The sequence below is a fragment of the Cervus canadensis genome, chromosome 25 (assembly GCF_019320065.1).
Source record: "Cervus canadensis isolate Bull #8, Minnesota chromosome 25, ASM1932006v1, whole genome shotgun sequence".
Taxonomy (NCBI): domain Eukaryota; kingdom Metazoa; phylum Chordata; class Mammalia; order Artiodactyla; family Cervidae; genus Cervus; species Cervus canadensis.
The window spans coordinates 26,264,418-26,290,246 of record NC_057410.1 but is presented as its reverse complement, the minus strand read 5'-3'; the positions used below and the strand labels follow the sequence as shown (position 1 = coordinate 26,290,246).

General features: G+C 38.9%; 2 protein-coding genes, 1 long non-coding RNA gene and 1 other non-coding gene across 5 annotated transcripts in view; 1 reads left to right on the top strand and 3 right to left on the bottom strand.

Moving 5' to 3' along the window:
• The window catches only part of LOC122427713, a 32,303-nt gene extending 29,776 nt beyond the window's left edge, over positions 1-2,527 (bottom strand). The window contains exon 1 of the long non-coding RNA XR_006265518.1: positions 2,249-2,527. This is a non-coding gene — a long non-coding RNA (uncharacterized LOC122427713). The remainder of the gene's footprint in view (positions 1-2,248) is intronic.
• Positions 1-25,829, bottom strand: part of LOC122427692 (tubulin alpha-1C chain) — a 1,128,437-nt gene that overhangs the window by 229,334 nt on the left and 873,274 nt on the right. The gene's annotated exons all lie outside the window — the stretch shown is intronic.
• Positions 2,601-25,829, top strand: part of LIMA1 (LIM domain and actin binding 1) — a 91,100-nt gene continuing 67,871 nt past the window's right edge. For both annotated transcript variants that reach the window (XM_043447336.1, XM_043447335.1), the window contains exon 1: positions 2,601-2,742. The gene's annotated coding sequence lies outside the window, so the exon portion shown is untranslated. The remainder of the gene's footprint in view (positions 2,743-25,829) is intronic.
• On the bottom strand, positions 13,989-14,095 carry LOC122427898. Its single transcript, XR_006265590.1, has one exon. It is a non-coding gene; the product is annotated as a U6 spliceosomal RNA (small nuclear RNA).

Below are 25,829 nucleotides of genomic sequence, written 5' to 3'. Positions count from 1 at the left end.
AATAAAGCAGAAGTAGATGTTTCTCTGGAACTCTCTGGCTTTTTCAATGATCCAATGGATGTTGGCAATTTGATCTCTGGTTCCTCTGCCTTTTCTAAATCCAGCATGAACATCTGGAAGTTCACGGTTCTTGTACTGTTGAAGCCTGGCTTGGAGAATTTTGAGCATCACTTTGCCAGGGTGTGAGATGAGTGCAATTGTGCGGTAGTCTGAGCATTCTTTGGCATTGCCTTTCTTTGGGACTGGGATGAAAACTGACCTTTTTTGTTTTACTCAGTAGTAAGACAAAAGAAAAACAGTGAACTTCACTGTTGGGAGCTTCATTCATATATCAATGACATGAGCAACTGCTTTATGGAACTGCATAATAACTTTTGAATACTGGAAAAATACTTAAACTTTTTGTACTACTCAAAATGTTAAGGCCACAGATTTGATACACTGTTAAGTATTAATATTTTCTCCATGAGCCTACTGCTTGTTTCTTGTAAATAAAGCATTATCAGAACATAATTATGCCCACTTATGTGTAAAAGTTGAGTAGTTGTGACAAAGACCATATGTACTAGAAGGCCTTAAATATTTACTAATAAGCTGTTTACAGAAAAAATTGCCTACAGTTGGTCTAGAAAATGAATACAGCAAGAAACCAAGCCTTTGTTTGCAGTATTTGCCAATTTCCATGTGTAAATACTCCTACTGTAGCCAATTTCATGCTACAAACGAGACAAGCACACGAACCTGAATAGAGTTGGGAAGAAACACATACAACGTTATACAGTATATTTCCATCCTACAGATAAGTAGACAACATTTAGAGTTATTAGTAAAATAAAGTAAAGAATAGTGACATTTTGAGCATTTATTACCTCTTAACATACTTGTTAGTTTATATAATTTGACTTTTAATAGTGGTTATGCTTAACAACTGACTCATAAAAATCCCTCCAAATACAGAGATCAATCTTAGGTGCCTGTCCATGGGATCATCCCAGAAAGAATACTGGAGTGGGTTGCCATTTCCTCCTCCAAGGGATCTACCCTACCCAGGGATCAAATCCACATCTCTTGCAGCTCTTGCACTGCTGGATTCTTTTAACCACTGAGCCACGTGGAATCCCCAGTAATCAGTCCTGCAAACTGGTAAAAGCCAATTGTGGCATACAACTAACTCTATTACCAAGAGGGCACTTAATGAGGTGCAAGAGAACAAGTAGTAATTTGCCTAACTGGTAAGTGGCTGAGTCAAGACTGAAATCTGGGTCCAAAATTCTGACCTCAGTTAGTCTTCCTAATTTCTTTAGCAGAGAATAAGGACCTTTATTGGGTTGTTAAGAAAAAAAAAAAATGGAGACGGGTAATTTATTAAAGGAACGCCACACCTAATGGGATGCATTTTCTTAAGTAACATCCTATATATTTGCTAGGACTCTTAAGAAAACTGGCAGGTAGCATGGGAATATGAGTCTTGATGTTTGATATCTATCCACAGTTAGGCTAGGCTGGGTATTTGAAAGAACAAAACAATTGACTGGTCTATAGAAATCGTCCTTAACTAACTGCTTTGCATGTGTGGGTGCTAAGTCGCTTCAGTCAGGTCGGACTTTGCTACCTATGGACTACCCACCAGGCTCCTCCCCATGGGATTCTCCAGGCAAGTATACTGGAGTGGGTTGCCATTTCCTCTTCCAGGGGACCTTCCCAACTCAGGGATCGAACCCCTGTCTCTTCCATCCCCTGCATTGGAAGGCGGGTTTTTTTTTTTTTTACCACTAGTGCCACCCGGGAAGCCCCTTAACTGCTTTAGGAAGTGTAAATACAGGTGTTTCCGACCACGAGCCGCTTATAGTACTTATCAAGCTACATGAATTCCGAAAACTGCAGAAAACTTGTAGTTTGAACTTCACTACACCTGTGGTGCAAGAAAAGTAAAAGATACTCTGGAAGGGCATTCATGCAGCCCACACGTACCTGGGTCAAAATCTAGGGCCAGGAAGGCTAAGTGTTAGGCCTCCTAACGAACTCTCAACGTTTAGAGCAGAGCTCTAAATGAAGGAATAATAACGGCTAGAGCTGCAGGAGAACTTGGGAAACCTGCCTTTGTCCAACCCCTTCATTTACACGAAGAAACTGTGCTCTAGTCAGGTGAAACAATTTGGCGTTAACCGGTTGAGCCAGGATTAATTTATAGCTCTTTCCACTACACCCTAAGGTCTCCTTTAAAACACCCTCCCTGCACAGAACTCACCCCGAAAGTTCCAAGAACCTGCTTGGTGACTGGCCTACACTTGAACCAGGACAAAACTTCTAGTCGCTCTTGAGTCAAAAACTGTGGTAGCTGGGAGTCAAAGGGTTAAAACCAAAGTACAGAAGCACTGAGCTCTAGGCCGTGCAGGTGCGTGCTCTCCTCAGAAAGCAAAGAGTTTAGAAACAGTCCCAGGAAAATGCAGCCACGCCCTTCACGGCGCCTACGCCGAGATGCGGAGCACAGCTAACAGCCTCAAAGAGCGAACACGCAACCAGAGGCGCGCACGCCCACCCCGCGGCCGCGCAGGAGGCGGGCCGACGTGCGCGCCTCCGCGGCTGTGGGCGGGGTCCGGGGCGGGGCTCTGAGCCGGACCGGGGCGGGGCCGCAGAGAGCTGTAGGTGTTGCAGCTAGGTCGCGACAGGTGCGCGAGGCAGAGCGCCAGGGACCCGTGGCGAGGCTAATAGCAGCGCAGAAGAAAGACCGCTTTTAGCCAGGTAAGGGTCTTCTCTCGCCACATCCTCCGCAGCCGGAGAGTCCACGGAGACCCCGGATTCCCTCCCCACCCTTTTTCTCCCGCGACTTCTTCGGGTGAGGGGAATACAAGGAGCGTGAACCCCTCCCCCTCGAGAAAGGGAGTGGAGGAACTGCTGATCCTTTGCTCCTTCCTCACTTCTGGGTACTATGCTGGCTGCTGCTGCTGCTAAGTCGCTTCAGTCGTGTCCGACTCTGTGCGACCCCACAGACGGCAGCCCACCAGGCTCCCCCGTCCCTGGGATTCTCCAGGCAAGAATGGAGTTGGCAGTAATTATGTAGAGCGGAGCCTTTGCTGACTGAGGGCGGGAACTGATCGGACCCCCTCCTCTTGCCTCAGGAACACTCCTTTCTAACTATATACGTGTGGTGGAGGAAAGCGGCAGTTCAAAATTCAAAATAGTCTCCCAGAGAAATATTCTGATAATCTAACTGCTCTTTTTCATTCTTCATTTTCAGCCATTCTCTTCCTCTTCGATATTTCTCCCCTTCCATTCTGCCAGCTGAACCCTTTAAGATTCTTACACCCTTTTGAGATACGTTGACACTATAGCAGGCCTTACAGCTGGATGTGTCACCCCAGAATCGCTATCGTGTACAAGTCGCTGGCACCTGTCAATACGTGGGTGTTAATATAAGGTAATTGTACACCCCGGGCTACACCCACTCAGCCTGAAGCTGTAGGAGCTAGGAGCTAACCATCTGGCACCCTTCCTTACTGGTGCTTACAATCCTGGTGAGAGATATTTGAGCTAATATTATCTTTCACCTAATTCCAGCTTTCAAAACTCTGCCTAATCCAGATGGTTCTATTGACTTGACTTTTCAAGTTAGTCAAAGATACTTAGGGAGCCATTAAGACAGTGACCCTTTAAAAGGAGAGAGGTCTTCTTTTGCATTGGATATTCTTTTGTTTGCTCTTGCTTTAGATGATTAAATGGAATACTTTTTATCTGCACAGTTACTATTTACAAATGATAAGTATTTTAGGAACCATGAAATAATGCTTTGTTCTGAGGTCTGATGTAGACACAAAAGAAGATGAGCCTCAAAAAGCACTTCCTAAATTCCTGCTGAGTTATAACCTGGATGAAGGATGATCATGTTTTAGGTCAACCTTCAAAAAAAGGAGTGTGCGTATGTACTTGTTTTGCATTGATAGAACAACACATAGCATGGTACTCAGTAATCACTTTAAGGACTTATTTTTTGGACAGAACATTTATTGAGTGCTGCTTGTATCATCAATTCTGTGGATTCAAAATTCTAAATGTTCCTATTCTAAAAGAATAAAATCAAATGGGTTAGACAGGTCAGTAGATACAACTTAGAGTATTAGTGAGGTCAGTGCTATACTAGAGATCAACCCAGAGTGCTGCAGGATCACAGAACATACAGTTTTTAAAAAATCCCTCCTCTATTTTTCCTTGAACACAAAACAGAATAAACAACAAAAACCTCTGAGCAATACTGAGTGATTCTCTTCAGTCCATGTACTTGTGTTACTCATATTCCTTACCTTGTGTTCTGTCAACATGATAGCATTTTGATAAGGGAATTATGACTTGTCATTAATTCTGTGCAGTTTGGTGAATAGCTGATGGAGCTATTTTCACATTTCGTATTGGGCCCGGAAGTGTTGTTATCATGTAGTCCCTGAACTCTGGAGCAGCCTCTGGGAAGAGAACAGTGTATTGGCAACATTAGCAAAGCAGTGTTATTTTGTAAAAATTGGTCCATTGTGTAACTTTGTTTAACTTGGTACATTCAAATTTGTTCCAGATTCTGGTTAAAGGTGGGCCAAATTTTAATTTTCTAATAATTCTAAGAAAAGAAAGCTTAAGAAGTGAAAACAATTCTGTTAACAGCACACCTTGCTTTTACCCTCAAAATGTCTTGCTAAGGTACCCTCAAAATGTCTTTGTCTTTCTTTCTTTTTTTTTTTTTTGGAGCAGGGGATAGGGTGGGGGAGGAAGAGGTCAGAAATGTTTGAAGAATTTTTGCAGAGTGTAAATGATCTGAAGTTTATGGTATTCTTGAGTATTCTTCATATAGAGTAACTATATGAAGCATTTAGTAACTGCCTCCTGTGTGCCAGTGTTCTAATATTTACAGGATGAACATGCCACAGTTGCTTCTATATGATTATGTTTTTCATTTTTAAAATAGAGATTTTTCAGTTAATAATACAGATGATGGTTGTTTCCTCTGGCAATTTGAGCCATGGTACTTGATGAACTGGCTTTCCAGCTGGTGCAGTGATGAAGAATCCACCTGCCAATTCAGGAGACAAAAGAGATGTAGGTTCGACCTCTGGGTCGGGAAGATCCCCTGAAGTAGGAAATGGCAACCCAATCCAGTATTCTTACCTGGGAAATCGCATGGACAGGGGAGACTGGTGGGCTGCAGTCCATGGGATTGCAAAAAGACTCCAATACAACTGAGCACACATGCATGGTCTATTCACTGTGTGTTTTTTGATAGGAAGTTTAGGTACTTTATTTTGGATTGTGTACAGTAATCTCCAGGTGATGTTAAGTTACTTAACACAGACTCTCAAGGTTCTTTAGTAACAAAATGAGTGGTTGTAAATTGAGTAGTTTCTGCTTGAGGGTTGCGGGATTGAGATTCTATGGTAAATGGTACTCCTGGTTAGGACCATTCTGGTGTGTTTATTCTGTGGCTGGATAGAGAGTCCTTGAGACTCAGTCAAGTTATTGTGCTAATGCAGACATCTTTTCATAAAAAAGATGAGGGTTTTTTTTTTTTTTTTTTAAGTTTCTTAAGCCAACATTTATTTATTATCTCTCAGTTCTGTAGGTTGGAAGTCCGTATCCATGGCTGCCCCCATTATCAGCATCCCCTCTCCAGACTGGGACATTTATTTATCATTGACAAAGTATATATTTAATTAGTGGCCTATGAGGAGGTTAATTTCATCTGATTATTACAAAAAGACAAGGTTCGACTCAACAAACAACCCATTATTTAGCATGTCAAATGATTTATTTATATTTGAAAATGTTTCTGGAAACTTCACATGTCCAGTCTCAAGAAGTTAACTGATACTGTGATATTTTATATTATTTTTACTTTTAAATAATACTGCTCTGAAACTGAGAACCTGCATCTTTAGGGAAAAAAGGTAACAGTTTTTTTTTTGTCCTTCTGATAACAAGTGTGGAGCTGTTTTTTCCCTTAATTATTCTATAACAGAGCTTACTATATGGAAACTTTACAATCCCTCAAACATGTTTTTTCTTGTACACCAAAGTATTGCCAATTTTTGTTTCATTACCAATAGATTAGTCATCCTAATATGCTTTTACTTGGTTTTAGATTTCCACAATCTTTTTTCCCCCATAAACTGAAGTTTAAGCGGGTAATTTAGGCACAGGACTTCTTTTCTTCACAGTCATTTTATTGAATAGGTACCATTCACTCAGATTTGGTTTCCACCACCAGAATTAGAAGTTTCCCTCATGGCTCAGATGGGAAGAATCTGCCTATAATGCTGGAGACCCAGGTTCGACCCCTGGGTCAGGAAGATCCCCTGGAGAAGGGAACAGCAACCCACTCCAATATTCTTGACTGGAGCATTCCATGGACAGAGGAACCTGGTGGGCTACAGTCTGTGGGGTCATAAAGAGTTGGACACGACTGAGTGACTAACACTTACTTCACCAGAGCTAGAGGAAACCAGTCTGTTCATGTGTAGTACCCAGTGATTTCTCTCTGATAGCCCTGTCACTATCCTCCTCCTTACTGTTGGCAACATTCGACCATGTGGACAACTTTTCTGGTTCTTCGTATTATGTGACTTTTTTTTGTGGCCACACCATGTGGCATGCAGGATATTAGTTTCCTGACCAGGGATCAAACCTGCACCCCCTGCAGTGGAAGTACAGATTTCTTAACCACTGGACCACCAGGGAAGTCCGTCATGTGGCTTTCCTGATGTGACAATACCTGGTTAGGGTTAGGGTTAGCTACTTCCTTCCATGCTCCTTCACTAATTCAGTCTTTTTACCCCTTAAATGTATATGTTTGCTGTGACCCTCTCCAGCATCCTGTTCTCCTTATACTCTCTCCCTGAACAATCTGATCTATTTCCGTGACTTCAACCAACACCTCCATTTGAGTGATTTACAAATTAATCATTTTTAAAATCTTTTTTCATGTTATATATAATTCTTGTTCTATATTCACATATACAAACATACATGTTTTAAAAATAAGAATTATATTGCTAATTATAGAAAATCAGGAAAAAAATAAATTATGAAGAAGATAGACTGGCCCATAATTTGTTCTGGTGAGAAGTCCTATTTACTTCCCTGATAGCTCAGTTGGTAAAGAATCTGCCCACAGTGTGGGAGACTTGAGTTCGAACCCTGGGTTGGAAAGATCCCCTCAAGAAGGGAAAGGCTACCCACTCCAGTATTCTGGCCTGGAGAATTCCATGGACTGTATAGTCCATGGGATTGCAGAGAGTCAGACGTGCCTAAGCAACTTTCACTTCACTTTCTTTAAGTCTTTTTTTTTTCTTTGATACACACAGACACACTCATATAAACATACAGGTAGTTGGGTTCATTTTACTACAGTAGAATTTTGTATCTGCTTTTCCATTCTACATTATGTCATGGTTTTCCTCAACATCAAAATTATTTGAAAACAATTTAAATAGATGTTTAACACCCTATTCTATCAATGGTGCAAAATTTAACTGTGTGTTTGGATGTTTTGATTTTTTACACCATTATTAACAAGTAAAAAAATTGAGAATAAATTTTTGTACAAATCACTCATTATTTCCTTAGGTTAGATTCTCAGAAGTTTAATTAGTGGGTCAAAGAGCATGAAAATTTAAAAAATACTGCTGTCAAATTGCATTTTCATAAAGACTAGATTAATATTCTCACTTGCAGTGATTGTGAGGGCCTATCTTTGTGTATCTTTGTAACTTTGAATCTTATTTTTTTAATCTTTACTAATTTGATAAGCAAAAGAGATTTAATATATATTTATCTGATTGCTAGTAAGAGTGAATATTTTTCATACCTTCATTTTCATTTCTGTGAATTGTCTTCTGGTTAATCTGTTCCCATTTTTAAATGTCTGAACATTTTAATTATGTTTTTTGTTTGTTTTTTGGAGTTCTCTCATTTATTTGGGGCTTTGGGGGAGGGAGTACAGGTTTTTATTAGGCCAAACCGAATGAGTAGAGTGATAAAGTAGAAAGCATATAGAAGTTGCAGTTGTGGTGTTTTAAATATCAATTGTTTTGAGAATCCACAGCTCATGATGGATGGAGCAGCACTACAAAATGGAAGGGATGCCATTTGAGAATCAGGATTCCTGACTCGGTGTTGGGAATCAGCCACTTAGGTGATCTTTGGCAAGTCTTTCATCCTCTCTGAGCCTCATCTGTAAGACGAGAGGGTTGAGCTATTGATTCTATGTGCTAAAAGGATGATTTATGAGCCACTGCTCACTCGACATTGTGAAATGACTTCCTGTCCCATTCCTAACCCTGCACACAGTTTAAATATATGGAGCCTCAGGAAAGACTGGATGTAGTAAAGGTGGTTTCCTTAAAGGTAGCAAGGCTTAGTGGAGCTTGGGGGCAATTAATGTATTTGTGCCCTCAAGACAATGTAAATTACGACAGTTGGTATATTTAGGCACTCTCCTAGATTGACACTTGACAGGCTGGTAAAGTCCATCAAAAGAGCCCTGCCAGTCTATGCCACAAAACCCAATCAGCTTTAGTATGTATAAAGCAAGTCTCTTTATGACAAGATGTTTAAGCTGCCAAGTTATTTAATAACTTTCACTATTCCACACAGAAACTATTCTTAGTGGGGGTTTTTTTTGGGGGGGCGGGACGCGGGTTTGGAGGGATAAGTTTGCTGCTTGCAGGATCTTAGTTCCTGCACCAAGGATCGAATCTGGACCCTAGCAGTGAAAGCTCCAAGTCCTAACCACTGGACCTTCAGGGATTCCAGTAAGCTGTTTGTTTTAAGAATATCAGTTGCTTGTTTGATGGTCAAATGTTAGTTATTTTAATTTTGTATGTGGTATATTATTACTTATGTACAGATCTTTTTCTTTGGCGTTTCTTTTGTTGCTTTTATGTTTAAAGGTCTCATTGTCACCCAGAGATGGGTTTAACTACTCACTTCAATTCCCTTCTGAATTTTATGGGTTTACTTTTTATACTGTTTAATTTGTGTTGAATTTACTTTGGCGTACCTAAGCAGCATGTTTAGTGCCTCTGCATATCTCCTGAGCTCCCAGATCCATATTTCCAACACCTCATAGACCTTGCAGATGGTCTCTCTCCACCAGGCACCTGCATCCACCTAACTTCCCTAAGGACAAGGTTTGAAGTTGTCTTGAACACTTCCATTCTTCTCTTCTCCCACATTTAATCACCAACTTTGGTTGATTCTATCCCAACAGTGACAATGGCTCATTTTTTAAAAAAGAGTTTTTTAAAATTTTATTTTATTAACTGTACCTCACCATGTGGGATCTTAGTTCCCAGACTAGGGATCGAACTCACACCCACTGTGGAGTCTTAACCACTGGACATCCAGGAAAGTCCCAATAAAGGCTCTGTTACCAGTCTTCTAAGTCAGGTTCCCCCTTTTTGTTAGAGTCCTTGAGCAATCCTTAGAGTTGGCTTCAGTTTTTCCCTTTCAGTCCAGACTTGTCATAAAAAAAAATAGTACACTGATTTTCAAGTATGGTTTCCTGATTACCTGTTTTAGAATCACCTGGGGTGTTTGTTTAAAAAGGAGATTCTTAGGTCCCACCTAGACTTATAAATCAATGTATCTGGAGGGATGGGGCATGGAAATTAGCAGTTTTAACAAGTACCTGAAGAGATTCTTTTCCTTAAGAGGAACCAAAGTCCAAGTAAATTCTCAATTTCTCAACATGCCATTCGAGACCCCAGTTCCCACACCCTGACAGCCTATTTCTCCAGACTTATCTCTCACATCACTACCCACCCACCTGGCACTGTGGCCATGCAGTTGTAGCCATGCAGTGATTCATGGTTTCCTGGACCCACCCTGTCTTTTCCTGCCTCTGTGCCTTTGCGCGTGCAGTTCCCACAGCCTCAGACTCCCCTCCTTCCCCCACTCCTGCTTAAATCCTTTTTCTTTTTCTTTAAGAGCTCAAAATTTTTTTTTTTTACTTTAAAAATATGCCTTTTCTAAAGTCTCCTATTTGAATCAGTGACTCCCTCCCCAGTCTTCAGTTAGCACTTTATTTTTACTTCATTTTTCACCTTAGTGCTGTCACTTATGAATTATTGCTTCCTTAAACCACTGTAAATCTAAGTGTGAGAACCTTGCCTTTCCTTTTCATTTTGTATGTAGCCATTGTGCATGCAATAAGCAATTGAATACTCATAGAATGTATAAACATATCTCATCTTCATCTTACAAACACTGTTACCTAACAGTGTTTGAGTTCACATCACACTTAGAATGAAATTAAAATCTTCTACCATCCCTGGTAAATCCTTATTTAAACTGGCTGCCACTCATCTCTGTCATCATTTCACACTCCTCACTCATTCCCTTGCCATCATTCCTGCCTCAGGGCCTTTGCATTTGCTATTTTCTTTGGTAGGAAAACTCTCACATCTTTTCTCTTCACCTGGCTGTCTGTCTGTCTCCTCCTCATTCGGGTTTCAGCCCAAATGTCATTCACTCAAAGAGGGCTTCCCTGACCATTATCTGAAGTATCTGCCCCATTTCCTATCACCACTCCAATTACTCTCTTTGTATTTGCTTCACAGCACTGATCACAGTGTTTAATTGTCACAGTGTTTCATTTAATCACAGTGTTTAATTGTCCAGCTTCCCCAGTGGAAGGGAAGCTTCATGAGAGCAGAGACCTTGTCTGTCCCTTTTTATCTTATGTACTTAGCAAATAGAGCTCTGCTTGACACGTGGTAAGTGCTCAAATATTTGTTGAATGAATGAATGAGCCTTGAAGATAGACTTGTTGATTTAAAAAGTTTTGGTTTGGTTTGCAATCCAAAAGTTTTGTTGTGTGTGTTACACACACAATTAACTGTGTGTATTTTTTTAATGGACAACATCTGAAGTAGTTCCATCAGGGTTCAAATCAGGTAGCAGTCTCTGAGGATTTCTGACGGTAGCTGGACAAAGGTTTGGGTACTGTGATAGGCAGGATTCATTTCCATCTGAGTGCAGGTTTTCCAAGCTGTTCCCAGAATCTAGGCCACTGTTTTACTACCACTGTCAGTATGTACTTTCAGGGTTATTACTGCTGGCCAATACTAACCTGTTAGCTCTCATTACATTTTTAAAAGCTAGTATAGCAAAACTAGAACTAACACACTAGAATCTTCAAGCAACCAGAAACTTTCTTCTGCTTTCTTCTGGAGGAGAAAAATAAGAAAGCTACCTAGAGTTCTCAAGGAAAGATGAAATTAGTTTCCTTTTACTTACTACATGTCCTGAAATAGGATTTTAGCAACAGTGTTAAACAAGGGGTTTCTTGTTAACATCTAGTGAAACCAGACAATGGAACTAATCAGTTCTACTTTTTTTTCCCAATTTCTCTTCATTGGGTAGAATAATTTTTAATTCCATTATTTTTTTCCTTGAAACTGGCTTGAAATTTTATTAAAAATTATAATAGTTTTTATAGAAATTTATACTTTTCAAAGAAGTTATACTTTTATTTTCTCATTTCATCCTCAAAAACCATCCCTTGTGAATTATTAGCTGTTTTTGAGATGAAGAAACTGAGGCCTACCTGAAGAGTTGACTGCCTTTCCCGTGGTAACTAAAAGACCTGTCATTACTCAATAAATGCCTCTCAATGACTTCTTAAAAACAGTGGTTAAGAATCTGCCTGCCAGTGCAGGAGACAGTCCTTAAGAAACAAGATACATAGCACTGGTTCACATAAGTAACAAAATTTTATCACTTCTGTGCCTGTGTGATTTGGTAATTTTTTATGTGACCAGCTTCAGCTATGTTTGTGCTTGATTATAGCATTGTTCTGGGTTAGCGTCTAAGATTTTTACAGAAAGGAAGGATTATAGAACCAAACCAAAAGGCAAGTTCTATAGATATAGAACTTTCTATATCTATATCTATAGATATAGAAAAAGAAGAATCACTTTTCAGTAAAACCGTTTTAATTCTCCTGCTTGAAGGGATTGGTTAAATTGATCTGCTGCTGGCTTTTCAGATTGAACAAGTCCTGAAAAATATACATCATCTAAAATTTCAGATAAGAATGAAAGCTAGGCCCTTCCTGGAAATGGCCAGGAGTGAAACTAAGAAGCCCTGTATTTGGAGAAAACTTGATTAATTATTAAGGACAAAGGACTGGTATAAGGAAGTTATACCTTTAACAGAAGCAGCCTTCTTAAATAAGTGTATATGTATTTCTTCTGCTTTGACATTGCAAAGAAAACTAATTAGCCACTTTGTTTTAATTAGCATGTAATTGGCAAGACCTGGGAGTATGTAGTTTATGGACAGATACTCAATTATGTAGGTGGGCATTCCTTTGGTGACTGAGAGCTAGCATGATTTTGTTTTTCATTTGTGTAACAGATGCTTAGTGAGCCCCTACACTGTACCAGGTACTGATATTTGATGCAGCTGTTAAAGTATGAAATGATGTAAAGGTTAAAGGAAAAACAAGCATTCAGAGTTAAATCTATGTTTTGTGTAATGGCCTCGGTCAACTCTATATTTCTACATTGTTTTTACAATTAACTACTTTTCTCTACTCTTCACTTTAAATGTGACGTTATTGCCAACATTATCTGTAGGGTTTTTGGTTTTTGTTTTTTCACTTATTGAAAGAGATTTTCATTGCTATGTGTGAAAAAATACTGGGAAAAAAACCTCACTGCATTGGTCTATGATTGTCCTAACAATGAGTTAATTATCAACTTAGGGGGAAGAACTTAGTGAATAAATAACAAATTAGATCTGAGGGAGGAGGGAGAATTAAACTTGGATTAGATCTGTTAATTCCTTAATTTAAAGAAAAAAAGATTAGAAAGTTTCCTGGTTCACTTTTCACGACCTAAAAACTTTAAACTGAAGTTAGTTTTGTAAAGGCTATGATTAGAGGTTACTCTTTTATCTGTCTAAATAAGCTTTGTGAGATTACCACAATTATGTAAAAAGCAAATGTAGGTTTCAAAAGTACAAGAAAATATTTAAATGGATGAACAAAGTAATAGAAGCATGTAGGAAAATGATAATTATATTATCTTCAACTTAGAGTTTTTACGGAGGTGTTGAGAACACCTAAAACTTGGCCCTTGCAAGGTGTAATTTGACAGAGATTTCGAGTTTCTGGTGCAGACAAATGGTGTCAGTGTTCTGAGCAGCCGTAGTTTTTCTGGAAGCCCCCTGGTGGCTCACTGGTTGAGAATCTGCCTGCCAATGCAGGAGAAACGGGTTCGATCCCTTGGTCAGGAAGATCCCCTGGAGAAGGAAACGGCAACTCAGGCAATTCTTGACTGGAGAATCCCATGGACAGAGAGGCCTGACAGGCTATAGTTCATGGGGTTGCAAGAGAGTCGGACATGACTTACCAACTAAACAGCAAGTTTTCCTGGTCATCACTATTAGTTTCAAAGAGACAACATCAAAGATGCTCTTTTTTAAAAATGGCTGATTTGGCAAAAATAAGTTACTGTGAAGAACAGTGTGGGTTGGAACTGCAATTCTGATTTATCTTTTGTGCTTGAGATTATTATTTTGTTTCCATCCCAGCCTCCTAAAAAAATATGAGCTAAGGCTTATTTAACCCCTCTGGGCCTCAATTTCTTCATCTGTTAAGTGGGACAATACTATTCTGAGTATGTTATTATGAGGATAAATAGATATTTATTTTTAATATAATATATATTTAATTTAATTTAATTTAATTTATTTAATTTAATATATATATTTAATTTAATATAATATATAATTTATTTATATATAAATATATATTATATATATTTAATTTAATATAATAATATATATTATATATATAAATAAATTTATATTTGCAAAACAATTAAAACAGCACTTAGCACATGATAAATGTTTGATGAATTTTAGCTATTTTGTTTTTGTTTTTTTTTGATTAAGCAGTTTTCTACATTTATTTATTTCATTCATTAATCTTTCCAAAGAAAAAAAATATGGGACGCTTCACGAATTTGCGTGTCATCCTTGCGCAGGGGCCATGCTAATCTTCTCTGTATCATTCCAATTTTAGTATATGTGCTGCCGAAGTGAGCACGAATTTTAGCTATTTTTATTACCACCACCACTGTCCTTATTTATTAAGCACTTATTTTAGCACTAGGCTAAAAGAACATCTTTGAGATGATAAGACTAAGGCTTAGAGTGATTTTCCTAATGTTACTTAATAGATAAATCGTTGAGAATTCCCTGGTGGTCCAGTGGTTAGGACTCGGTACTTTCATTGCCAGTGGACCCAGGTTCAGCCCCTGGGTTGGGAAACTATTGCGTGTGTGCTCAGTCACTTCAGTCTGGCTGACTGTTTACAACCGTGTGAACATTTAATTATAAAAACTCTATATGCACGTAGCTAGAAATATCTATATACATGTCGTGCTGTGCTTAGTCACTCAGTCGTGTCCGACTCTTTGTGACGCTATGTACTGTAGCCCACCAGGCTACTTACTCTGTCTTTGAGGATTCTCCAGGCAAGAATACTGGAATGGGTTGCCATGCCTTCCTCCACCTGTACAAAGGTAATTGTGGTTTCAGACTGTTAATTTTAAATCATTATAACTAGGCTCAAACACATCTTCACTCATCAAACTAGGAACCATTACAATCTACATATTTTTACCAACGAAAAATAAATTTATTCCTGTGGCGTAAAAACCCATGCTTCACGATTTGACCAACTCTCGGAAAGCATTTTCTGCTTCCTTCTGGTTGTGGAAGTATTTTCCATGCAAAAAGTTGTTGAGATGCTTGAAGAAGTGGTAGTTGGTTTGGTGAGAGGTCGGGTGAATATGGCCGATGAGGCAAAACTTTGTAGCACGATTTGTTCAACTTTTGAAGGGTTGGTTGTGTGATGTGTGGTTGGGCGTTGTCATGGAGAATTGGGCCCTTTCTGTTGACTGGTGCTGGCTGCAGGCATTGCAGTTTTCAGTGCATCTCATCAATTTGCTGAGCATACTCTCAGATGTAATGGTTTCTCTGGAATTCAGGAAGCTGTCAAGAATCAGACAGACAGCAGATCACCAAACAGTGACCATGAGCTTTTCTGATGCAAGTATGGCTTTGGGAATGGCTTTGGAGCTTTTTATTGGCCCAGTCACTGAGCTGGTTGTCACCAGTTGTCATATAAAAGCCACTTTTTGCCATACATCACAATCTTGATCGAGAAACGGCTCATTGTTGCATACAGTAAGAAGATGACACCTCAGAACAATGATTATTTTGATTTTTGGTCAGTTCTTGAGGCACTCACTTATCAAGCTTTTTCAGCTTTCTAATTTACTTGAAATGCTGAATGACCATAGAATGGTTGATGTTGAGTTCTTCAGCAACTTCTCACATAGTTGTAAGAGGATCAACTTTGATGATTGCTCTTAATTGGTCATTGTCAACTTCCAATGGCTAGCCACTCTGCTCCTCTTCAAGGCTCTTGTCTCCTTTGCAAAACTTCTTAAACCATCACTGTACTGTATGTTTGTTAGCAGTTCCTGAGCCAATGTGTTGATGATGTTGTGAGTTGTCTCTGTTGCTTTACAACACATTTTGAACTTGGAAAAAAATAATTGCTCGAATCTGCTTTTTATCTAATATGATTTCTATAGTCTAAAATAAATATAAAATAAACAGCAAGTAATGTTATCAACAAAAAAACACAAAGCAAGAAATGTACATTAAAGTGATGTGTAGCATAACCACATTTATTTAAGAATGTATTCCAGTATCAAATGGCAAAGTTCAATGATACAAAACCGTGGTTACTTTTGCACCAACCTAATAAGACCCCACAAGCTGCATGGCATGCCCCTCCACCCAAATAAAGAAATAGATAAGTGGTAGAATCAAGATGTGGACCTGAGCTGAAAGGAACTGGGGCAGAGTGGACTTAGAGATGGAACAGGCTGGGTATGTGGCCCAGCCCGTTCCATTTCTAATTTTGAGACACTTTGAGACTGGCTCAGAGCACCCCCAGATACAGGAAGGATGTGGTGTGCAGTAAAACATTAGAGTGTGGACACTATGGTCTTTCAGACTACTTCCAATTCTGGGTATGCCACTCACTAGGTGTATTATCTTGAGCAAGTTATTTAGCCTTTCTGAGCATAAGGATTAATGGAATAAAATCAAATGAGTGAATCACTTTGCACATAACTGATCCCTAGGCTTATGCTACGATGGCTCAGTCTTTTACCTGATTCTGACACAGTCTATCTAGATGGTGGGTGATTAGAGTCTATGTCTGCTTTCCTGCTCTGGCCTAATGACCCTGGGATCAAGCCAAAACTATACTTCCAAAGCTGTTTTTACATTGGGTATATAGAGGACTTTTTCAGAAAAATTAGATGTGTTTGGACTCCATGTGAGAGATTCAGATTCCAAAGATGGATGATCCAGAGCACCCCTCTTCGCCATATAACTAAGAAACCTTAGACGGGCTGGTTGGGGGTCACAGCTGAAGCCCAACCATAGAGAATGATCTTAATGCCTAGATTGTCATATAGTGTTAGTCAGGCTTCTCGCAGGGTTGTGCTCTGGTGGGAATATTGATGAGCAGTCAAGGGGTGGGTGCCCTACAGAAGAGAACTCTACAGAAACTCTTCATCTGTACAGTGAAGCAACATTTCTGTTTGCAAAGAGTATTAATGAGAATCTGAATAGGAATCAGACACCAGGAAAGAGCTGCTCTGAGAGGCAATTTGAATTGTACAAGGAGTTACACACAATATTCAGAAGGTCCTTGTGCAAATTTAGAAGTAATTAAGTTGTGGAGATAATTTATAAATGACCTTTGAAAAATAACTGTAGTTTCAAAAAGTAAGTGTATTAAGTGGCCAATAAACATTTAATAACATACTCAACTTTCCAGTGATTAAAAGAATAAAAACTAAAGCAATAATATACCCTTTTCCACATATCTAGCAGGTTAGAAAAGTTAAAAGTGATTAATAATCGTCAACATTGATAAGAATGTAGAGAAGAGGCTTATTCTCACATAGCTAATGGCTCAAATATAAATTGCTACAAATATATATATATAAATTGATGAAAAATTTTTGAGGAACATTTAGAAATATGTATGAAAATTTAATACATAGTTTTTTTGGACTAGAAATGCTGCCTTTAGGAATATACACCATAGGTGCACACTGCCAAGTAGGCAATAGTAGAAGCATGTTCATTGCAGTCCCGTTCTTAATGAGAATGGTGTAAATGTTCATTGACAGAGGCCTCTTTAAACAAGTCATAAACTAAACTGCAGAGTGAAATAGTATGTGGTACTCAAAGGTTGAGGTAGATCTGTATGTCCTAATGTGGCAAGACGTCCAAGAGGAAATAATTACTGAGAAGCATATTAACATAAGACCAGTTTAATTTTTTAAAATGTGCATTCACATGTGATACATGTTAACTTTGTGCCTCGGTTTTCTCATTTGTCAAGCAGGCATCATGATAATAGCTTCCTCATGAGCTGTTGTGAATATAAAATGAGATAATATGTAGTGAATGCTTAGAACAATGACTAACGCATAGTATTTATGTGCTTGCTGTTAGTCTTCTGTATAGGCAATATCAGAAAGTCTTTACTCCAAACTATGACAGAGGTGGCCTTTGGGAATTTGAATTGGCTTGGAAGAAGGGGTGGACAAGAGCAGGTAGAGACATCTGTTTTGTATATTGTGTGCATGCAAGCTCAGTCACTCAGTGCTGTCTGACTCATTGCAGCCCCGTGGACTGTAGCCTGCCAGGCTCCTCTGTCCATGGAATTTTCCAGTCAAGTATACTGGAGCGAGTTGCCATTTCCTACCCGAGGGGATCTTCCTGACTCAGGGCTCAAACCCACGTCTCTTGTGTCTCCTGCATTGGCAGTCGGGTTCTTTACCGCTAGTGCCACATGGGAAGCCCCTGTATGTTGTATTTTTGTTGTTCAGTCGCTCAATCGTGTCTGACTCTTTGTGACCCTATGGACTGCAGCATGCCAGGCTTCCCTGTCCTTCACCTTGGAGCTTGCTCAAACTCATGTCCATCAAGTTGGTGATGCCATCCAACCATCTCATCCTCTGTCGTCCCCTTCTCCTGCCTTCAATCTTTCCCAGCATCAGGGTCTTTTCCAGTGAGCTGGCTCTTCACATCTGCCTAATTGTCTATGGACATGAGTTTGAGTAAACTCGGGGAGTTGGCAATGGACAGGGATGCCTGGCATGCTGCAGTCCATGGGGTCGCAAAGAGTCAGACCCGACTGAGCAACTGAACTGAACTGAATTGTTTCTGATGCACAGGCTCATCCCTTGACCAGTCACTCTAACCAAGGAAGCTAGACAAGGAAGAAAATAGCAGCTTGAGTGTTTGTTGAGGCCAGTAGAGGAGAGGTTCCCCAGATGGAAGGAGGGTGAAAGAGGGTGGCAGAGCGGGAAACTGGGAAGGATGCTGGTTGATCACACCTTGGCTGCTGGAGCTATTTTTGAAAACTGCTGACCTAATTAAAGGAAAAAATTTCGATTGCACATTCCAGCATTTATATATGGACTTACCCTTTTCGGACTTTAGTTACATTTATATTCAAAAGTGAATAATGTTTAATTTGGCTTTTTAAAAACTTTTTATTTTATATTGGAGTATAGTTTATTAACCATATTGTGTTTCACTGTATAGCAATCTGAGTCAGTTATACATGTACCTGTGTCCTTTTTCAAATCCTTTTCCTGTTTAGCTTGTTAAATAAAGTTGGATGTGTATTTTACACTTATGGAACATTTCTATACAAACTAGTCACATTTCAAGTACTCAGTAGACTTTCTTTTTGGCCACCCTGCAGCTTGTAGGAACTCAATCCCCTCACCAGATATCAGACTTAGAACCCCTGCAGTGGAAGTGTGAAATCCTAAGTACTGCACCACCAGAGAATTTCCCTAGTTTGACTTCTGAATAGACACGACAAAATGTAATTGCTCAAGGTATCCAAAACAGACATTTAAGAAGAGATGGATAGTTTTTCTAATACTTTGAAATTAAAATTTCAATATTTTAAAGAGACCACTAATTTCTTTTCAACTAGTGTTCCTACCTCCATTATACAGTATTATAAAGTATTATAAAAATTATATAAATTTTTGCACTAAAGGAAGTCAAAGGGCTGAAGGAAAAATTACATTTGTGAATTTTTTTATAAGTCTACTGACATAGGCCTTGTTAAGACAATATGACATGTAAACTAAGCTAAACCCAAGTATGTATCCCGTTAACAAAGTCTTTGGAATAATGTTTATTGAATATGTCTTAAATACAGAGGCTTACAAAGACTGACAAGATCTGGTTGTGACCCCAAGCAATGTGCCAGACATAGTATGCATTTATTATCTCCTTTTATGCATAGAACAACCCTGGAGGGCAAGTTGTCATCCTCATCTTACATAGAAGGAAAGGGTAGTACAGAGGGGTCACCATGCATCTGGTTAGCACTAGAATCAGAATTGGAGTCAGCGGGTGTTTCATGATACTTACTGCCCTGCCTCCAAATAACCATTGTGTCGCATATGGGTAAAGTGAACCCTATATGAGGGGTACACTGAGAATTCTTAGGGACCCAGTGATCATCTGTCATCTAGCCTAGTGACTTTCAAACTGTGTTTTTTAAAAATAGCAGTTTTATTGAAACATAATTCTTATACCCTACAACTTACCTGTTTTTAAAGTGGGCAATTCAGTGGTTTGTGGTATATTAACAGATTTGTGCAGCCATCACCACAATCATTTTACAACATTTTTACCACTTCCTGGAAAAAAACCTATGCCTATTAGCAATCAGTCCCTTATCCCTTACCCCCAAGTGCTAGGTGACCACTAATTTACTTTCTGTTTCTATAGATTTGCCTCTTCTAGACATTTCATATAAATGGAATCATACAACATGTAATCTATTGTGACTGGTTCCTTGCACTTGATATAATTTTTTCAAGGTTTCTCTATGTTGTAGCATGTAACAGTACTTCCTTTTCATAGGTGAATAAAACACCTCTTTGTGGATAAACCACATTTTGTTTATCTGTTCATCAGTTGATGAACATTTGGAATGTTCCCATGTTGGGGCTGTTGTGAATAATGCTATTGTGAACATTTGTGTACAAATTTATGTGTGGACATGTGTTTTCATTTCTCTTGGAGACACACACACAAACACACCTACATACCTAGGAGTGGAACTGTGGAATTGCTAAGTCATATGATGATAATTATGTATTTAACCTTTTGAGAAACTGCCAACTCTTCAAAGCAGCTGCACCATTTTACATTCCCATCAGCAATGTATGAGAGTTTCAGTTTCTCTACATCCTCGCCAACACTTGTCAAACTATTATTTTTTTAACCACATGCCTCAGAACTATTTTACATTCTTACCCAGTTTATACACACACAAACTGAAACAAAAGCAAGCTTTATAAAAGAATATTTACCTCTAATGTGTGTGATGCACTCTATTTTCTGTTTCATTCCATTTTTAATTAACATAAACATGGGCTGACCCACTAAACCTGATTTCACAACTTATTAATTGTGACCTACAGTTAGAAAAACACTAGGCTATTTTAACCCTTCATTTTACACAAGAGGAAGTTGAGGCCCTGAGGAGATGACTTGTTAAGCAGATGATGGTGCTAATTAGTGGCAAATTAAATAAAGATTAGAGCCCAAGCCTGTTGGCTTCCTGCTCTAACATCGTAATAAGTTTTAGTTACCAGAATATAAAAATAAATTGGAATTTCTATTCAGATACCATTTTTTTAACCATGTATGTTTTTCTCAAGTAACATTTTAAATTCAGCAGCAAACCAATCTAAAGAAAAAAAAGAGTTATGAAGAACTCAGTTTTATTATCGTGAGTCATTGGTCTGCTCAATAATTTTGTGCCATCTGGGCAGGGAAGTTCTACATGAACCTACATAATGGCCAAAAAATTGATCATTTCAGTGACCCAGGTTCATTTTTGTTCAAACCTGAGTCTACCTCTGAAGGGCAGCCATTTTTCTTATGCTGCCAAATTTGAATGACCATGTAAAATTTGAAATGAACAATATAAAAACATTTGTGCTGCTGTTTTTCCATTTTTCTTGGAATGCCTACAGATCTTAGACTGTTTTATTTCAGTGTTTTCCAACATATGATGGGGGGAGACGTCCAACACTAGAATCACTTCAAAGTTCCTGTTAAAATGGGGTCATCTTCCTGGCCCCTGCTCCAAACCTAATGAATCAGAATTGTGGCATGGGACCTGAAAATCTGTATTTTAAACATGCTTCCTGGGTGCTTCTTAAGAAAACACAAGTGTGTGACCTACTGAATTGAATCTTCCCCTCCTTTTTATTTCTCATCTTAGCTCTCTTTTGGTTTCTAAAATCTGGTGTGTATTTTACACTTAGGGAACATCAAAGTACCCAAAACAAACATTTAAGAAGAAATTTGAGCACTTCAGTATCATGTATAGGCAATATCAGAAAGCCTATTACTCCAAACTGTGAAAAAGATTGCCTTTGGGAATTAGAATTGGCTTGGGATAGGGGTAGATAAGAGCAGGTAGAGACTTTTTTACCTAAAGAGCCAAATAGTTATTTGTGAGAAAATACCTAACTTATGCCAGGAGAGCAAGTTAACTAAGACAATCCATATTGATAAGGTTCAGTTTTATTCTACCTGAGTTTAGGGCTAGAGACCTTTTCTTTTTTTGGTGGCTATGTCCACTGGTTTCCCATAATTTGGGGTGACTTATCTCAGAATAAACATAACCCACTGTTTTGTTTCATTTTCTTTTCCCCTAAAGTACTAGTTTATAAAAATAGGTGAATCCAGCAAATGATTTTGGATACCTGGTAAACCTCCCTTCATTTAACAAATACTTGCGTACCTCCCATGTGCCAGGCACGGTCCTGAGAGTTAAAAAACAATATAATGATAATAAGAAAAAAAGCAACGTGATTAGTGTTGGGGTATGTCTAGTCATTTGGAAGTTTAAGAGCAGCCTCTTAGTGCAGGCTTGGGGGTTAGGGAAGGCGTTTGGAGGAAAGGGTCATCTAAGCTGAGACCTATAGCATGAGGCCAAGGAGGGTCCAAAGTGTTTTTTAGACAGAGGGAGCAGCATGTACAGAGAAAGGCCCAGAATCAAGAGAGAGAAGCTGGGCCAGCCTAAATGTGGTGAGAAAAATTTTGTACAAAGTCCATATGTAAAAGAAGATAAAGGGAGTGTGTGAAATAATACTTAATAATAATAAACATTTATTGAGCATTTAGGAGATGTTAGGTAGTTTGTACATACTTAATGTTTAGGAATTTGTTTCCACTCTCAAAACAATGCTATGAGGTAGGTTCTTTCTGCTCAATTTACATATGTGAAAACTGAGATAGAGTAAAATAACTTGCCTGAGATCACACAACTCATGAACATTGTGAGAATTGAACAGCTATATTCAAACTCTGTGCTCTTAGCCTCTATACCATTCTCTCTTCATATGTGTCACATTTACATAGAATTTTTGATGAGCTAAGGTAAGTGATGTAGAATTGATGGCCTGCAGTCAACATAATTTTTAGAAAAAGGCAGAGTGAGTTCTTGAAAGTCCTCTTTTTGACTTCAAACCTTATACATGTTTTGTTACCATCGTGCCATCTTTCATGCTACATTATTTTATTTTATAGAAGCAAAATTTCATATGCCAGCTCATCTTTGGAGAAAATTGTCTGTGGTTGAGCAAACTTAATTTGAAGGATAAAAGTAAAAGATGATACATATGATTTGGGCTGAATTGTGTTGTGTACTTATCTGATACATGAAGCTATCCATCATGCAATGGAAATTCTAGGACCATAAGTCAGGAAGGTTAGGGCTTATGGTACAGCTTTGGGAATCATTTGGTGTAAGTGACCTTTGATGACTTGAGCATAGGTGAGCTTACTCAGAGGGAAGAGAGATACTGACCGTCAAGTAATGCCTAGGAGCAAGGATAAGTGGAGAGAGAGAGATGATTCTATGAGAAAATTGTGATAGTTAAAAAGATAGGAAAGGAAGCAGAAGAGTTCCATTTAAGAGAAAACAGGGGAAATACAATTTCAAAAATGAGGGACTAATCAGCAACTCAAATGACAATGATGAATGAGAATGATGAAAACTGAGACATGGTCCTTGGATCTGATAGTAAAAGATCTTCAGGAGAATAATTTCAGCAGGATGTTGGGAGTGGAAGCCGCAGCCAAGCAGTTGGAGGGATAAATGGACTATGAAGAAGTGGAGACTAAGATTTGGCTTTTAAGGTGGGAGCAAGGTGAGGTGGTTGTTTGAGGGGGAAAAGGACTTAAGAGAAAAAAGGATTATTTCTTTAATCCATATGTGTGTGTGTGTACGTGCTCTGTCATGTCTGACTTTTTGTGACCCCATGGACTGTAGCCCACCAGGTTCTTCTGTCCATGGAATTTTCCAGGCAAGAATACTGGAATGGGCTGCCATTTCCTTCTCCAGGGGATCTTCCCGACCCAGGGATCGAACCCACATCTCCTGCACTGGCAGGCAAATTCTTTACCACTAGCCCCACCTGGGAAGCCCTATCCATATATGCAGATTTCAGACATATACACATAAGCATGCAGGCACACAGGTGAGTGCACAAACGCACACACACCCCAGAAATAGGAGCATGTTTTTAGGGCAGTCAGAGGTGGAGGTAAAGTTAGACTCTGGGGAAGATAGAAGAGTCACTGTTGTGACACTTGTTTTTCCCCTGAGGAAGCCCAGGTTGGGAAAGAGGTTATATCTGAGGTTGCTTTCTTCTTCTTTTATCTCTGGAATGGTAACATGTGAACTGCTTAGGGTGAATATTTGTAAGTGCCTAGTGAAGGTTGCTCTGATTCTTTGGTGAGCAGTTTCTAGCAGTAAAGTTGCTTCTCAGTTATCTTTTTTCATTACCCTTGCCCTGGATCTTAGTGTTTTTAAGAACAAAATATTCTTATAAAGGATATAAAAGAATCAAATGTTACTGAAGTGACTCTGTCCTGTTGCAAATATCTACATTCTTGCTGATCTCTGGGAATTTGGTCATTCTTAATTTCCCTATTGTCTGGGATACATGTTTCTACAGAGACCTGGCTGAAGCTTTTCCAAGAACAGTAACAATGTTTATTCTAATGTGCTACAGACTTGTCAGTCACCATGTTGCTGAACAATAGAGTAGTGAACCTTTTAGGTGTAGTATTTGAAGTTATTTAGTAGTTCTATTTTTTCCTATCATTTGAGTTTTTATCAGAGCTTGAATAAGCTAAAATTACTGAAAAATACTATTTACCTTCTCAACAACTAGCCTTACGGCTCTATAATGTTGTTTAGTCACTAAGTCGTGCCCGACTTTGTGACCCTATGGACTATAGCCCACCAGGCTCCTCTGTTCATGGGATTTTCCAGGCAAGAATACTGGAGTGGGTTGCCATTTCCTCCTCCAGGGGATCTTCCCAACCCAGGGATCAAACCCTCATCTCCTGCTTGGCGGGCAGATTCTTTAACAGTGAGCCATCTGGGAAGCCTGGGGTATATAATAGACTATTTTTTTTTTTATACAGATAGTGTTTGGGATAATATTTAAGCCTTCATGCAATTCAACATATATTTATAGAGTTCCTCTATTTAAAAAGCAATATACTAGATACTAGGAGGGCAAGAGGCAAAGTAAAATCTGTCCTTTTACCTCAACAATCAATCTTTCTACCAAGTATGATTTATAAAATTATTAAAAGGCAGAGGAAGTGTCCTATACTGAGTAGGAATAAGGCTAGGGCAGTTCAGGAAAGGCCTCTCTGAGGAGGCAGACTATTCACTTGAGTCTTGAAAGATGAATAGATTGAGGGAGGAAGGAAGGGATAACATGCCAAGTGAAAAAGTATGGCTTATCAGGGAGTAAAAACTGGGAATGGCATAATTTTGAAGATTCTATATCTTTTCCCAAATTCTGTGAAATTAGGCTTCTCACCATCAGAGAAAGAAGGTACAAGTAAATAAAAGGGAATACTAGAATAAATTTTGTGATGCTAGATTGGATTCAGAAGTACCACTATGAATTTGTAGTTTTAATATATGTGTATATATGTTTATAAATATATATAAGTATATATGCTAAGGAATGTTTGGACTACCACACAATTGCACTCATCTCACATACTACCAAAGTGATGCTCAAAATTCTCCAAGCTAGGCTTCAACAGTATGTGAACCGAGAACTTCCAGATGTTCAAGGTGGATTTAGAAAAGGCAGAAGAACCAGAGATCAAATTGCCAACATCTGTTGGATCATAGGAAAAGCAAGAGAATTCCAGAAAAACATCTACTTCTGCTTTATTGACTATGCCAAAGCTTTTGACTATGTGGATCACACTAAACTGGAAAATTCTTAAAGAGATGGGAATACCAGACCACCTTACCTGCCTCCTGAGAAATCAAGGTCAAGAAGCAGGTCAAGGTATGCAGGTATGCAGGTCAAGAAGCAACAGTTAGGACCGAACATGGAACAACAGACTGGTTCCAAATTGGGAAAGGAATATGTCAAGGCCGTATATTGTCACCCTGCTTATTTAACTTCTATGTAGAGTACATCATTCTAAAAGCAAGGCTGGATGAAGCACAAGCTGGAATCAAGACTGCCGGGAGAAATATCAATAATCTCAGATATGCAGATGACACCACCCTTATGGCAGAAAACGAAGAGGAACTAAAGAACCTCTTGATGAAAGTGAAAGAGGAGAGTGAATAAGCTGCT